Source organism: Taudactylus pleione, unplaced genomic scaffold (genome assembly GCF_031769625.1).
Source record: "Taudactylus pleione unplaced genomic scaffold, aTauple2 ptg000256l, whole genome shotgun sequence".
NCBI lineage: Eukaryota > Metazoa > Chordata > Amphibia > Anura > Myobatrachidae > Taudactylus > Taudactylus pleione.
This window is the reverse complement of record NW_028284658.1, coordinates 24062834-24078804: the sequence shown is the minus strand read 5'-3', so window position 1 is coordinate 24078804 and position 15971 is coordinate 24062834. Positions and strand designations below refer to the sequence as shown.

At 47.5% G+C, this 15971-nt stretch overlaps 1 protein-coding gene across 2 annotated transcripts in view; it reads left to right on the top strand.

Moving 5' to 3' along the window:
- BRCA1 (BRCA1 DNA repair associated) overlaps positions 1-15971 on the top strand; it is a 242308-nt gene that overhangs the window by 6667 nt on the left and 219670 nt on the right. The window lies entirely within an intron of this gene.

Here is a 15971-nt window from a genome sequence, read left to right as displayed (position 1 = left end):
TGTGCTTCTCTGTCATGTGCCAAACTGGGCCCTTTCGCACTGAGCAGTTGCCCAGGTTGCTGCGCGTTCACGTGAAATAACCCAGGTTATTGCTGACAGCGTGAAAATGGTTAAATCAAGTGCAGTTGGAATGTGTCACATTACAGTGTAGGAAGACTTGATCTTCCTCCATTTCAGAGCTGGTGCAAAAATGTAGTCCTCTTGGAAAGTGGAAATAGCCACGCATCCCTCCGCATAGCTGGAAAGCACAATCTGTCTCCTCCCTGTACTCTTTCTGTTTCTCACTTTTGCACTACTTCACAAAACTAGGCACACTTGAGTCTGTATATTGGAGTCTGTAACAGTGGGAAACATTAGAGAATAGTGGGCCTGATTCAGCAGAGGACACAGTTGCCATCGCAGCTGCTAACATGGTAGCAGCTGCAATAGCGCTAATATGCTAATGCAGCGGGAGGTGCCATGTCTCCTACATGCATTACTGATCCGAGTTGCGTTGTACAACGCAACATTGGATCGTCTGCGCAGTTGCACAAGAGTCAGGAAATTGCTAACGGAGATCCTGGCCTTGTCACTACGTCCATCCTCCCCACCCCCCGTTTTGGGAAACTGAGTTTGCTGCTGCACCCTTCCCGCCCTGAAGTGGCAGCAGACTATCAATCACTGACAGTCTGCTGCCAAACTCTGTGTGACATTGCAGACATGTACTGCACACGCTTAGTACTGGTCTGGCGCATGCTCAGATTCCCAACCATCAGGAATCTGCATGGTTTCTTCTCCTCCTGCGTCCTCTGCTGAATCAGGTCCAGTGTTCAGAAACCCGATTGTTGTCATCTTGTTTTGTGTAAGTTAAACTACCTCAGGGTTGTCTTTTTCATGTGAAGGTTAATGCACTATTGTGCACTTTATATTTCTACTTCAGGGTCCATAGGGTACCCACAGTATACCTTGGGGTATATGCGGATGACGTCAGACATCTTGGCACCACAGAGTTAGTTTTCAGCCTCTTAGGATGCACTGGGGTCCCTCTCCTATACCCCGCCCCCGAGCCAAGGCAAACCAGTTTCGTAGGTGCCCTGCTCAGAGTCGGATCACCTTTTACAGAGGGGGGCTGTAATGGCCCCTGAAGTTCTTCAAGGCAGCTGTGGCTGCACAAGATGAGCTGCACAGCATAGACAGTCAGTACTGACGTCTATGCTATCGCTCCTCCACCTCGCCGGACCAGAATGCCGGTACTGATCCGGGGATGCTGGTGGGTGTCTGGGATCACAGCTAGCGATGACCCCGGATTACCCGGACTGTGGCCGTATTCAAAGGGGAAGGTAAGCGCGGGGTCCCGCGGAGGGTACCCGCCGATAACGCAGTCCTAAGTCCCCAGGCAGGGGGCTCCCTGGAGACTGGCTGCACGTGGAGCCAGGTATTAACCTGCGCTTCCACTAGACCACCAGGGTCAGTGGGCCACGGCTGAGCGGCAAAGCTCCGGCGTCCCAGGGGTTAATTGCATGCCAAGGGAGTGCGCCTTCCCTGTCTCACAGCCGGCGCCTCCCCCGCTGCACAGTGCCTCTCCATAGCGGTCTGTATCAGCGCTCCTCCCCTGAGCCCGCCTCCTCTCTGCTCCTCGGCGACCATTTTCTAGAAGAGTGTGCAAATGCTGCTGGACGCTGATTACAGGTGGCATCGCGGTCCGGGTCCCCATGCATACCTCTCCTCCGATTAAGGTCAGAGTATGCAGCACTGTTTCCTACAAGGCTCTGTCTCTGTAGTTGATCATAGTGCAGGGATTTATTTCTGCATTGTATGTGACTTACTGCTAGCGCTGCTGCCTGTACTTTCACTTCTGAATGTCAGCCATTTTACTATCCCTGTCTTCCTCTGCTAAAACCCTTGCGGTGCGGTGTTGCATGGTGTTCATTGCCTCACTGTAAAGGCATTTATCTGTGAGGAGTCGCTTACACTCATCATGTCTGAGAGTGAATGAATTTCCTCTTCAGCTAAAGTGTACCACATGTAATGTACTATTAGCGGAGGGTAATGGAAACATTGAGGGTTTATGTAGGTCATGTTATATTATATCACGCCCGATTTCTGTCACTGCACTTGTGCAGGAACTGCTCTGGGATCGTTTTGCTAAGGCACTTACAACCCTTGTGGGCCAGCTAGCGACGCCCCCTGCCTTCCCCCAGATGGGGTTATCACAGCAGTCGGTTGTGTCGTCATCCATGCAGGGGTTCCCCAGGCAGTTGATGGTACCCCAGTGTGTCTGCTTTCACCCCCCCAGGTGTCACAGGAGCCACTTCGTACTAAGGAGGCAGAGTCTAGGTCTATAGTCTCTCTATAACTGGTCTTATACGGGTAGTCCGTGCGGCCTTGGTTATTGAGGATGACGATCCCCCCCCTGTGGCTAAATCCAAATATGCCTTCTTTAAGGATATTAAGGGAGATGCCACTGAATTTCCTTTGTCTGGTCGGTTAGTGGATCATTTAGAGGAGGCGTGGAAAAATAGGGGTAAGCGGTACCAGCCTCAAAAACGTTTGGTTTTTGCATACCCGGATAATTATTTTTCCAAGTGGGAAACTCCTTCGCAAGTAGATTCTCATGTAACACGCCTAGTGAGGAGTGCTACGTTGCCCATGCCCTCCATGTCCTCCTTAAAGGATGCTACGGATTGCAAAGGTTGAAATATGCCTTAAATCCATTTATTCCCTTGCTGGGGGGGCGTCCAGACTGGCTATGGCTGTGTGCTGGGCGGCCAGGGCTATCTAGCGTTTGGCTGATAGCTTGGAGGCGTCTCTGGACACTGACTCTTCACCTGAGCAGGTGGAGTTAGTGGGTAATCTCAGAGATTCGGCCACGTACATTAATGAGGCATCCTTGGATATAGGTCTCCTCACTTCAAGAATCTCCTCTGCAGCGGTGGCTGCTCACCGCACCCTATGGTTGCGCTCTTAGAAAGCGCACGTGGATTCCAAAAAGGGTTTGGAATGCTTGCCTTTTAATGGACAGGTCCTGTTTGGCCCTGATCTGGACAAAATTGTGACCACTCTGGCAGCCGCTAAGTCTGAGTGTCTGCCATCGGCTACAGTCCCATCAGGGTCTGGTACTTCATCCTTTCGGCCCTATAGGGCCCAGGGTAAGTCCAAAGTGCAGTCCTTTCTGAGACAGTCCGGGTCCAAGAAGTCTGCAAAGCCAAAGAAACAGGCTTGGAGTACAAGACGCCCCGCTCCCAAGTCGGACGATAAGCCTTCTGCCTGACGGGACGGGCCTCCCTTTGGGGGATCCCAGAGCGGGAGGCCTCCTGCTTCGGTTCGCCCAGTGCTGGTACCTGACTACCAAGGACACTTGAGTACACTATGTGGTCTCTCGGGGGTATGCCCTCTCCTTCCGACGCTGGCCCCCCAGCAGGTTTTTCACCACAGGCCTTCCGTCAGATCAGAACAAAGACCTGGAACTACAGAAAGTGTTGCACTCTATGCTCCAGGCTGGTTATAGTGCCTGTTCCATTCTCCCAGAGGGGCATGGGTTTCTATTCCAATGTTTTTCTGGTGCAGAAACCCAATGGGTCTTACCGACCCATCCTCAACCTCAAATCCCTCAACAAGTCCTTGAGAGTTCCTCTGTTCAGGATGGAGACCCTGCGTTCCATTATACTCAGTGATCGCGGTGAGCGACAAAATTTGTGGGTCCCAGGTACCCACCACTTTAAAAAAATGGGGTCCTACCTGACCATTTCTGGGTCCCATCATAATTTATGCTTTAGAGCTCCCCATATGCCTCAGACCTCCCCACATGCCCCTAAAATGCAGATCTGATACCCCCAACAGCATCAGATATCCCCACAAGCCCCTTAAATGCATGTTTTAATGCTTTCAGGTAATACAACTTTCCCCAGGTGCAGTCCCCCCAGGTGCAGTCCCCCTGTGCAGTGCCCCTCGTATGCCTGTCAGACCACCTATGCAGTCCAATGAATTTATCTGCCCCCCAATAGGTGTGAGTGACCTGGGCATTAGGCCCAGGCCACTAAAGGGCAAATAGGTGGGCCCTCTAGTGACGTGGGCCTAATGCCCAAGTCACACACCTATTTGGGGGGCATATACCTTCAATTGGGCCTAGTGCCCGCCTAGAGACCCACAGGCCTATTGCCTGAATTTATCCCACGGGCCTAGTGCCCGACAACCCTGGTGGTCTAGGAAGGAGTAAAATACCGGTGGCCCAAGGCCGCCTACCGGTATGATAGAAGAGGCTGCGGGGGGGAGCTTCGTTAGCTCTTTTGCTTTCCTCCCTCGCAGTTCTCTTCGGTCCTCAGCTTCAGTCTTCTGCCGCTGGCCCGTCCTGGCCAGCGGCACCGCCTCTTCCTTCTTGATCACGCCGTCTTCTGGCCGCTTGCGCGGCCGCCGGAACTGTCGCCGCGCCGCTCTTCTCTTCGGGTGGTCTTCACTCCTCCCCTCCGCCAACGGACTGAACGCGTTCCCACTCAGCAGCGTCTATTTAAGACGCAGCGAGTGGGCGGGGCTATGACGCGGCGAGCCGCAATTGGCTCGTTGCGTCTGTCTCCTATTGGCTGCTGGACCAAACACGGCTCGCGGCCAGTGCCAAACAACCGCCGCTACTTGGCTTCCGGGCAGCGAGCTCCGCTTAGCTTGCGCCCGGAGCCAAGCTACTCCCGCCGACGCTAGTGGAAGGGACCAGGCGGTCCTTTCACCAGGTACCCACCGCAGTAGTTTACCCGGCGCTGGGAACAAACACACTGTCCCAGCGCCGGGCACGGATGCTGTGCCGATGCTGGGATCAGACACTTGATCCCAGCACGGCTTTCCACAGCAGCAGCCAATGAGACTATCTGACTCTCATTGGCTGCTCTAACAGACAGCGTTGTCTGTTACTGCAGGGGGACGCGCTATGCTGCAGCCAGCTTTCAGGGATTGGCCACAGCACAGCGCGTCCCCGGGGACCCGGATACTTTAGAAAAGTGGTGCCCGATAGCGGGTAAGATACGCGCTATAGCGCGTATTTGCGAACACTGATACTGGCGATGGAGCCTGGGGATTTCATGGTGTCGTTGGACATTCAGGATGCCTACCTGCATGTCCCCATTATCTTAACACACCAGCAATTCCTCAGGTTTGCAGTGCTTGACCAACCTTTTCAATTCCAGGCACTGCCCTTTGGTCTGGCAACAGCGCCTTGAGTCTTTACCAAAGTCATGGCGGTAATGGCAGCCCACCTGCAGATGCAGGAGGTCCGCTTGTTGCCTTATCTGTACAACCTTCTGTTAGCAGGTCCTCCAGCTCCATCTGCAACTGACAATATCTATGTTGCAGAGTCACGGCTGGTTAATAAACTGGCAGAAATCCAACCTGGTTCCCTCGCAGAGGATGCTCCATCTCGGGGCCCTGTTGGACTCTCAACAACAGAGGATCTTTGACTGAGGAAAAGATCTCTGCATTACAGGCAAGGGTACGCAGTTGCCTTCAGAGCCGCCGAGTATCTATTCACTCAGCGAAGAGGTTACTGGGCTCCATGGTGTCACTGTTTGACATGGTGGAATATGCCCAGTTTCACTCCAGAACTCTGGGTTGCCCCATCGGATAAAGACACAGACGATTGTGCTTTCTCCGGAGGTACGTCTGTCTCTGGCCTGGTGGATGCGGACGACTCGCCTGAATAGGGGACGTCCCTTTTGGGTGGCAAACTGGGTCCTTCTGACGACGGACGCCAGTCTCCGAGGCTGGGGAGCATTTCCACACTTGTTACAGGGCAGGTGGACACCGGCAGAATCTGCGCTTCCAATAAACATCTTGGAACTTCGCGCGGTATTCAATACTCTCCAGCAAGCAAAACATGTTCTCCACGGAAAACCCGTGCAGGTACAATCGGACAACGCCACAACTGTGGCTTCAATAGACCGCCAAAGAGGAACCCGAAGTTGGGCAGCGCTGACAGAAGTGTCCCGCTTCCTGACTTGGGCAAAGGACAATCTCCCTGCCATCTCGGCGGTGTTCATCCCGGGAGTCCTCAACTGGGAAGCAGAGTTTCTCAGCCGTCAGGACGTGCATCCAGGAGAATGGTCTCTTCACCAGGAGGTGTTTCAACTCCTGGTGAACAAGTGGGGCCTTCCAGAGATGGACCTCATGGCCTTCCGACACAACAACAAGCTGCCTGTGTACGGGTCAAGAACAAGAGACACTGAGGCTCTTCTGGTAGATGCTCTGTCGGTCTGGTGGACCTTCCACTTTGCGTACCTCTTCCCTCCGTTCTTCCTTCTTCCTCGAGTGGTTCGAAAATTCAAGCAAGTAGGCGGCACACTCCTGTTGATAGCTCCGGTGTGGCCCAGACGTCACTGGTACTCAGATCTTCGGAGTCTCTCTGTAGACACTCCGATGATGTTGCCTCTACTTCTGGATCCCCTTGCCCCAGGGTCCTTGCCATTACCCACACCTGAGTCTGTCTTTGACGGCGTGGCTGTTGACAGTCCTCTTTAGGTCATAGGGTTTTTCCAGCTGTGTGGTTAACACCATGCTCTGAAGCCTGCTTCTGCAAGAATTTACCATCGAGTATGGCATACTTTCTTTGAGTGGTGTCTCCCTAGAGGCTATGATCCTCAGGTGTTTGGAATATCCAGGGTGTTGGCTTTCCTACAGGCGGGCTTAGACATGGTCTTCGCCTTGCTTCTCTGAAGGTGCAGGTTTCTGCCCTGTCAGTGTGGTTTCAGCGTAGGATTGCTACTCTTCCTGATGTCAACACCTTTATGCAAAGTGTACTTCATATTCAGCCTACCTTTGTTCCACCAGTGGCTTTTTGGGATCTGGCTGTGGTCCTGAGGGCTCTCCAAGGACCGCCATTTGAACCGCTGGGCTCAGTGGATTTGAAATGGCTTATGGCTAAGACTGTATTCCTTCTAGCCATTGCTTCGGCCAGAAGGGTTTCCGATTTGGGGGCTCTCTCATGTCGGCCTCCCTTTCTCATTTTTCATAGGGACAGAGCGGTGCATCGCACACGCCCTAGTTTCCTCCCGAAGGTGGTATCTAGTTTCCACATTAACGAGGAAATCATAGTGCCGGCCTTTAATTCTCCAGACCTCTCTGTTGGTGAGGCCACCTTGGATGTGGTATGGGCTCTAAGAATTTATGTTGACCGTGCCAATTCTTTTAGGAAGTCTGACTCCTTGTTTGTCCTCTATGGCTTCCGAAAGAAGGGTTGGCCTGCCACTAAGCAAACTTTGGCAGGATGGATTTGCATGGCAATTTCTGAGGCTTATATTCATGAAGGCCTTCCTGTTCCATCCTCTATTAGAGCTCACTCCACTAGGTCTGTGGGTCCTTCGTGGACAGCTCGACGTGGTGCCTCTGCTGTTCAGCTTTGCAAGGCAGCCACGTGGTCTTCTGTCCATACCTTTTGTGAGGTATTATGCATTTGATACCTTCGCCTCTCAGGATGCTTCCTTCGGGCGGCGGTTTCTCCTTCCAGCACAGGAGCGTCCCCTCGCTTAAAGGATACTGCTTTGGGACATCCCCAAGGTATCCTGTGGATACCCTATGGACCCTGAAGTAGAAAATATGAGATATGGTAAGAAGTTACCCTTGTTATCTCTCTTTCTACGAAGTCCATAGGGTTCCACAGGACTCCCGTCCTGTCGCACCTGTACTGCAGATGGGCCTTGTTCTGGTCACCGTTTTTTCCGTTTTCTTCTGGTGAGAATGTGATTCTTGTGTGTTCCAGACTTTCTTCTCCTCCTCCGGCCTATAGCTTGTTACGTAACTGGTTTGCCTTGGCTCGGGGGGTGGGGTATAGGAGGGGGAGGCTGAAAACTTTAACTCTGTGGTGCCGATGTCTGACGTCATCCACCTATACCCCAAGGTATCATGTGGAACCCTATGGACTTCGTAGAAATAGAGATAACAAGGGTAAGTTCTTACCATATCTCATATTTTTTCTTGTTTTGGGTATGTTTGCTTGAATCCTAAACAAGCTATGAAGTTAACTGCGCACAGAAAACCGTTCTGCATTCACATTTGAATGAATCTTTATCTGTGTTGAGCATATTTGGCGCCGTACCCTATTTTTATTTGTTGTTACCCTGGAGCGCCTACTCGGCACCGCACAATTAACACCCTCCCACTGCAAATCATTGTAAATTTAGGAACTCCGTTGCAAATTAAGTCACACAGCACTACCAGAGTAGATTTTGCTTTGTGCTTTATAAATGCCCTCCCCTGTGTGTACACCATGTTACCCATTAATGTGTTTCTAATGCCTATTACTTTGCCCCTCTTGTGTTTTGTTAGAAAAATTTTATTTTGCTGATTAATTTATTGTGACTGCTGAGTTTTTAATTACTGGTTGTCAGCAAATCTTGGTGTCGCAGGAAATCCCACAAGGTACCGTGTCTTGCCTTGGTCTGCTAATTGCAGAAAATGTCTTTCAAATTGCTGGTGTGACTCTTCATCTTTCAAGACCTACTGAGCTCTTTAGAGACAGATTTTCAATATCTAGATCCTGTTTTCCTCTTTCTACCAATCCTGAAAACATCTATAGTAATTAAATTATCATTACAGCGAGGCTTGACCTTTTACATCCAATAATAGTCATAGAGGCTAAACTGACTTGACAGTTCTCAATCGATTTTGGTGTCTGTTCTTGTGTACTGTTGTTGGACTCCATTGTTTATATGTATAGAATTACAGCTATTAATACAAGTTCTGTATATTTTGACAAAAGCTTGTTAAATGTTAGTTGCGATCTTAAACGATTGGTCTTTTTACGATTTCAATTGTCCCTTTCATTGTGATGTATTCATGCATATTTGCAAATCCTGGCAGAACTCTTATCCATTACATCTAGTACATAGTATCTGACGAATGCAGAGTTGAGGGGTCTAGTCTCTCCTCTCCCCTTCAGCCCCACGCTATATTTGCCCCAGTCTCTACTCTTACTCCTGTGGTTCGGTTAGCGGCGCCTTCTCCTACTGCGCATGCACATGCCATTCTCAATTATATAATCATAAAGTTTAACTATGATTAAACTGTAGCAGCAGTCACAAAACCACCCTTTTCAGATACATTTCACATTGCTTCAATATGTCTAGTGTTCACTTTAGGATTTTTTTGGGGCAGAGGACACTGTTTTCCTTAGCTTCCTTAGCTAGGCAACATAAGATTTAGAGCTACTCAAGAAAATAAAGGTTTTTTTTTTTTTCCCCTAAAGAACTATTATTTACAGTAAAGTTAAAGGCAAAAAGCCAAAGAACTTTTATGTTATAAGATTCAATTACATTCACCAAAAAAGGATTTTAAATACTAGTTAAATTAGATTACTGTGCTTCTTACATCAGTGCCCACAATTCCAAATATGAGGGGTATCCAATTAGCCCCGATATTATTTTTGGGGCGAAAAACAAGGATTTTTAGCCGATAATCCCCATTTTTCGGCGATATTCCCCCCCCCCCATATCCTATTATTTGGATGAAAAAATAGGATATTTTGGACAAATACACATAGGATCCATGATAAGCTCACTGACCTATGTGTTCTCACATTTCAAGGTGCATCGGCCCGGACTTCCTGGCGGATCCATTAGCATCCGAACAATGTTTGGGGCTGATAGGGTAGTTGCCAATGTCTTACAGAGGTGCCCTATTGCGTTCCTTCCATCATATGACAGAATGATCTGTGTTTACCACCAAGCACTGTGTGAGTTGTCTCTGCTGTCGTGTGCAACAAACTGAGAGAGCCAACATTGCATTTTCACGCTTGCCTGCTTCCTATATCCAGCAAACTATGTTACCGTATGGCCAGAGGAAACTCAAAAACTACACAATTTGGGCTGTGTAGCCTAGTCCTGGCTTCCAGCCTGCTGTTCCTGAGCCCCGTCAGCTAGGCTTGCGGTGGGTGCAGGGCATGGTGAGTTTCCAGTCTTCCAGTCTTTCGCACCATCTAACTGTACAGGAGGCGAGCGACACAGACCTTCTCTATACTCTCCTTGTCAAATAAGGAGCTCTGTAGAGGGATGAGTAGTTGGTATATTGTCCAATTAGCATGGTGCTATGGATTTTAAAACAGCCCAGTGTGAATACATAAAGCTAAGATCCTGGTTAGGCTGCAAGTAACCCTGAGGGTTAATTTCAAAACCCTCATCCAAGAAAAGCTGTTAAACCCCCCCCCCCCCCCTCCCTTTCACACACTCCGCCACATCTCCAACAACCTGAACAAACTGGAGCAAATCTGCAAGGAAGAAAGGGCAAAAATTACTCCCAAACAGTGTGCTCACCTGGTAGAAACTTACACCAACAGATGTAAAAGCGGTCATTGCAGCAAAAGGTGGTTCTACCAAGTACTAGTCTGCAGGGACTGAATACTTATGCCAGCAACATTTTTCAGTCTTTCATTTTTATGAGTTTAAAAATTTACTTTAAGGGCAGTATTCAATTAGGCTGAGAAAACACGTTATCGGCGATACTTTATCGCCGATGATGTCATTTTCGCAAGTTTGACACATCCCCGTATTCAATTTTCCCGACTTTTCGTTGGAGCGAAAAGGCTATGCATTGGGCCCTGCGAAAAAGTATCACTATTGAATAGGTGGCGAGAACAAGTGCAGAATTGGGATTTTGGGGTGCAGACTTCCAAAAACCATCCTGCACCCCTTGGACAGTTCCCCACAGGACATCCCAAAAAGGTATTTATTTTGGGGGCGAAACCAAAAAATTGGGGGACAAACGTCTAAACTAGTATGCTGTAGGTGTGTTTTGTTTGCAGGTGGTTGCGGCAGGTGGACTTTTCACAATTTTTAAAACTTCACATTAGCCACTTTAAAATATGCTAGTACCCATTCTCTTGTATCCCAAATTTGATGGGACACCTTATTTTCCCCCAAAAAAGTTGCTAAATGCCATTCTTCACCAATTTCCCAAAGATGCTATACATCATCTATTGAGACCATTTAAAGACCCCACATACCTTTAGCAGGGCTATTAGGGGTACCCATAGTGATCCCCCATGTCAGAGCATCTTTTGGGGGGGGTGTCAGGCTGATTTCCACGAAAATTACAGGACTTTTCGACAATATACTTTTTGCCGGGTCCCGTTTTCGTCGAAATGAAATTGAATATGGGGATGAGAACGATAAGTTTTCACTTCCAAACCTCCGATGACGGCGAAAAGTCCGGCAACTGGCTTTTTGCCTCAAATTTAATATGGCCCTAAGAGTTCATTCTGCATAGTACTAATTTCTGGCCGTTCTGGACTTTTAGTAACCCCAGGGGATTTGGGAAAATGGTTGTGTACCTCCTGATTTAAGCAAGCAGACGCAGCATTTGGATGGGATACGTAAATCCTCAGGTTACTTGGGTAACTTTGTTGCTCTTGCCCTTCTGCAGCTTTTACTAAATGCATTTGTTTTTCTTTGTAGTTATGTATAATTCAGCTTGATATAAAGATATTTGTTTTGGCTTGGCATGCAACACAATGTTAATTTGTGGCTACAGCTGCATCCAAAATAGTGAGCACAGCAAAGCCAAAATAAACCAAAACATTCTGTGCAGTAAAAACATGACAGAAAAGGAAGGCGCCTATAAAATAAAAGCTCTTGTTTTGAAATCAACAATTCATCTGCAGGTGGAAAAGCCCATTAACACCATTATGCCTTGAGCTAAGTTTTCCTGACTGGCCACCGTTATGTGGACACAATGCCAAATCTCATCCTTGCGGCTAGTAATCTATACCACGCCTGAAGGTTAGAACACCTGAAACTTATAACCAGCCAAAAGGACCCCTTATGCTGGCCGACATATCGAGTGTTTAATTGAACAGACGTTATTTCGTGTGTATGTCAGCCAGTGTGTACAGATGTCTGAACGACGTTCACAGGCATATTGCGTTGGCTGTGCAACACAGCCGATGGCAGATATATCTACACAGACGACCACCTATACAATTGCTGCACAGGTCGCCGGGGGGAGGGGGGGGGTCGCGACACGACACAACCCCAGACAGCAGCACCCCTGGCCAGATGGCAGTAATGATTGTTCAGTGCGTATGAACAACTATCATCTACAGATCAGTCGATCTGCCGATTATCTTTTGGGTGTGTACCCAGGTTTAGTGAGCAGTCTCATAAGCGTATATATGTTCAGCCAACAAAACAACTGCATCTAATGTGCTGTAGACAGGACCCCTTATGAATGGTGGTGCCCATGTTTCAAACATTCATGTCACTATAGAAAGAATTGCTATATATAGGAATAATATTGCTACCATTGTGAATCTATCCACATTCTCCAGTAGAGTGTAGTGCTGTCTTATTGCCTGCAGGTGGCATTGTTGCAATTTTTTTGTTATCCTACCCATACTATTTTGTAAGAAGGTACTTCAGTGGGTACTATAAGTGCAATTAGTATGTTTTTTATTTTAAATATGTATTTATTACATTCATTGTCTTTGTTAAATGTGAACATCATCATTAATAGTTAGGATTAATTAAAAGTGAAAAAGCCAAACTTATGTTTTGTGTATTGTCTAACTTTTACATTTTGCTCCAGTGCATTTCTTATTGCTGAATTTATAGAAGTGTGCAAAGACCAGCATCGTTAAGTAATGATGTTAATTTGCAGAGGGAATTTTATTTAACTTGCTGTCCAATCATTTTGCTCCGTGTCACAGGAAACTCCTGTCTTCAGTTGTCTGAACATACGTTTTCCCAAGACAAGTTTGCTAGTTTTACATACAATCCGACTGGCTGTTTCTTCTTCAAGATTCCATAGGGTCCACAGGAATTACCTTGGGTATGTGGTTGGAGTGATCAAGGCACCAAACAGTTACAAGCTTTAAGCTGGCCATCCACTATACAACTTTCTGTCAGATATGATCGACTGTCATTTGCTCCCATACATTACCACGTTTTCATTCCAACCAGCCAGATTGGACAGATATCTGACAGAAAATTGTATAGTGGATGGCCAACTTTAGCTTCCACGATGCACTGGGTCCTCCTCTATATGTACCCCGCCCCTGGCTACAGGCATTCAGTTTTTTGTTTGGTGCGCAGGAGTGCATCTTGTGAACAGGGGACTGCTTCACCAGTCCTAAGCGAGTTTGTTTTTATTTCGTTTTTATCCCGAGGAGTAAGCAGCACGGGGCGTCCGTGAGGGAACTGGTGATTTCGGCGGGTGCCAGCGTAATCATACCGCTGGGTTCGGGACTGCAGCTGGAGACATCGGGGACGCAGTTAAGGTAGTTCCCTGCTGACCGCAGACAGGCAGGGAACCCACGGTGCAGTCTGTACCTCCGGTGGTGGAGCCTTGCCAGAAGCTGCTGTTGCGAGGAACCAGGTAAACTGCTTCCCCCACTAGACCACTGGGACATGAAATTCCTGGCAGCCAGGGATGATGATGGCGGCGGCCATGTAGAAGTCAGAGCCCGGCGGATCCATATAGCCTAGGGGAGGTATGCTCTCCTCCTTTCTCCCCCCCCAAACCCAGACACTGATCCAGAGACAAGGTTTCTTCCGTCTGGGTTGCTCCTACCTGCCTCACCTGTTATGAGACTGCCAGAGACCACTCTTAGGTGCTCTTGGTGGCTGCAGATCTCAGGAGGCTTGGTTAGCCTCCCTGTATACCTCTCCTTGGATGGCCAGGTTATACAGAGCTCGACATCCTACTTAGCCTTGTGTGCTGTTCGTAGTTGACTTAAGCACTTATTTTGTGTGTGTGTGTGTGTAAGTATGGTATGTATGTGTGTGTAATATAAATATATATATATATATATATATATATATATATATATATATGTATATATAAATGCAAAGGAAGAGAGAGCACTCACCAATCTTCATACAGTGGGTAGGCAACTTTAATAATTCAAATTCATAATATCACCTCAGACAATATGTACAGTCGACGTTTCGGGCCCCTCAGTGCCCTTTGTCAAGACCAGAATGTCACATCCCGCATCATCCCGCATCATCCAAGCAACAGGTGTGGTATATATATATGTGTATGTGTGTGTGTGTATATATATATATATAATGTGTGTGTATATATATATATATATATATATATATATATATATATATATATATATATATATATGTATGTGTGTGTATATATATATATATATATGCGCTTTTCTCTTAAAGGACTCAAAGTGCTTTACATTTACAGTACAAAATAAACTTAAACAAGGGACATTAGTGAAATGCTTGGGTAAGGTAAGTCTTGAGTCTGTTTTTGAAGGATTCTAGAGTGGGGCCTCTCGAACTGTGCGGGGAAGTGGGTTCCAAAAGGTTGGAGCCACAAAACTGAAAGCTCGACCGCCCCCCCCAGATGAATTCTGTGAGATTCTAGGTGCTGGTAATAGTCCATCAACGGATCGCAGCAATCGAGTGGGACAGTAAGGAATCAGACGCTGCTTCAGGTACCCTGGGCCATGGTCATGTAGTGCTTTGTAAGTTAGTAAGCCAATCTTGAAAACAATTCGCCATCTGACAGGCACCAAGTGAAGGGAGTAGAGAATGGGTGTTATGTGGCTGGAACGTGTCTGGTTGGTTAATAGCCTTGCAGCTGCGTTTTGTACCATCTGCAAGCGGTGCAATTCTTTTGCTGGGAGACCGAGGTAGAGGGCGTTGCAGTAGTCTAGGCGTGATGATATAAATGCATGTATGAGCTGATTGATTGGTACTTTATATTGATTGTGGCTAATACCTGATGTTTAAGTGTCAAGCCACTATCCAGGACAACACCAAAATTCCGCATATGTTTAGAGTTTTGTAATTCTGAACCCCCAAGCGTAAGTCCTGTTGGTTGGCTATGCTGTAGCCCTGTCCTATGACCTATCATAAGGACCTCTGTTTTATCAGGGTTCAGTCACAGCCAACTGGCACTCATCCACTCCTGAAGCTCAGCTAGGCAGCCATTTAGGGTTGTTATTGGGTCCTTTGTACCTGGAGTTGTGTATCATCTGCATAGCAGTGGCCATGACTTGTGATTATTTCACCCAATGGTAGCATGAATACTGCAAAAAGCATGGGAGATAGTATAGAACCCTGTGGTACTGATGATGAAGAGTTTACTCCAGATGAAACTCTGTGACCTGCCAGTGAGAAATGATTTGAGCCAGCTAAGGACTGTGCCATCCAGTCCACAGAAATTTTTGCAGGCGCTCAATTAAAATCCCATGGTCCACAGTATCAAATGCTGCTGAGAGATCCAGAAGGATTAAGATTGAACAATCGCCTCTGTCTCTTGCCATCAGAAGATCATTAAGCACACATACCAGGGCTGTTTCAGTGCTATGTCTTCTCCTGAATCCTGACTGGAATGGATCATAAATATCATGGGTAGCCAGTTGGGTTTCCAGTTGCATTGCCTCCACTTTCTCATTGTGCATTCCTAGAAAAGGAAGCTTTGATACTGGTCTATAGTTGGTCATGCAGTCGGGGTATAAATTAGGTTTTTTAAGTAATGGTCTAACAATTGCTTCCTTTAGTGGTTCTGCAAAAATGTCTGTTTGCAAAGAGCATTGAATATTTTTGCAATTACAGGGCCAATAAGGTCTATACACCCTATGAGAATCTTGGTTGAGGCAGGGTCCAGATCACAGGTGGTTGGTCGCAACATTCTTATAATTTTAGCAATGTCTTTTACATCCATTATGTCAAAGCTGTTCCAGGGAGACAGGTGGCTTACCTTGGCAGGCTTGGTAGTCCTTTGATGGTACTGTGGGGGATTCCAGCCCGGATGGAGGATACTTGATCTCCAAAGAATTTTGCGAACTCATTGCATCTTGACTGGGAGAGGGATTCATCATGCTGCAGGCATGCTGGTTTGCAAAGCATGTCCACTGTATGGAAAAGCTGAGCTGGTCTATTGTTTGCTGCCTTTATCTCATTTGAAAGGAACTCTGTTTTCTTGCGGGTGATTGTTGATTGATATTCTCTAATATGTTTGATTAGTGTTAACTTATCCTCTACCAGGTCCGTCTT